This window comes from Ailuropoda melanoleuca, chromosome 1, assembly GCF_002007445.2.
Source record: "Ailuropoda melanoleuca isolate Jingjing chromosome 1, ASM200744v2, whole genome shotgun sequence".
NCBI classification, from domain to species: Eukaryota; Metazoa; Chordata; class Mammalia; order Carnivora; family Ursidae; genus Ailuropoda; species Ailuropoda melanoleuca.
In genome coordinates, this window is record NC_048218.1 from 205,287,727 (window position 1) to 205,288,955 (window position 1,229).

Sequence of the window (1,229 nt, forward strand, 5' to 3'; positions counted from 1 at the left end):
CCCTTCTTTAAAGTGATTTTTAGTGTATTCCCAAAGCTCTGCAGCCGTCGACACTAATTGTGGAAATTTCCATCACCCCAAAAGAAGACATTAGCCATTAGCAGTCACTTTCCATTCTCCCTCCCCTCCGTCGTGGCAACCACTAATCTACTTTCTGTCTCGATGCGTTTGCCTACTCTAGACTTTTTGGATACATGGAATCACATAATATGTAGCCTTTTGAGACTGGCCTTTTTCACTTAGCATAGTGTTTTGTCTTCATCCTTGTTGTATCACGTGTCAGCGCGTCATTCCTTTGTACGGCTGAATCATCTGGAGAGATGCTGCGTTTTTGGGTTTTTTTTTTTTTTTTGGTAGGTTTTATTTACTTGACAGAGTGCGTACAAGCAGGGGGAGCAGCAGAGGGAGGAGTAGACTCCCCACTAAGCAGGGAGCCCGATGTGGGACTCGATCCCAGGATCCTGGGATCATGACCTGAGCTGAAGGCAGATGCTTAACTGACTGGGCCAGCCAGGCACCCTAGATGCTGCATTTTGTTCACCTGCTCGTCAGTGACGGGACATCTGGATTGTTTCCACCCTTTGGATGTTAATGAATGATTCCGTTATGAATATTGTAGGTGAATTTTTGTGTGGACAGGTGTTTTCAGTTATTTTGGGTGGATAGCTAGGAGTGCGATTGCTAGGTCATAGGACACAGAAAACCTTCAAAGAATCTTTGACAAACGAGAGGACATTACGCCACTCAAAGAGGGTTGTGACTTGCTTAAGTGTACGACTTTTTTTTTTTTTTTTTTAAATCTTGTAAGTAATACAACTGAAAATGGTGATTCCAGTGGTGAGACAAGGCACTTGGCTGGATTTCTGGTGTGCAAAAAAACCCCCCAGGGGAGCCCTGGTGTGGAGACCACGGACATTTAATTGCTGATCTGCCTCTGGGGAATTTCTTAATATGTCATTTTTGGCTAAATCGTATTGGGTCTTTGTCCAGTATAGTGTTAGGCTCTTAGAACTCTGAGAACGTAGAGACTTTGCTTGTGGCAATTACTGAATTCTTGTATTCTACAAATAATTATAATATGTAGTTGTTCTGCAGTTTTAAAATTTTTAGGAATGCTGCTCTTCAATTGAGTATTCTTTTCCTTCCAGTTTTGTCTGAGAACATAACAGCTTCATACATTTATTAAGAGTGGAGAGTCTGGCCTGAGTCTAAAATATTTTACTGTAATT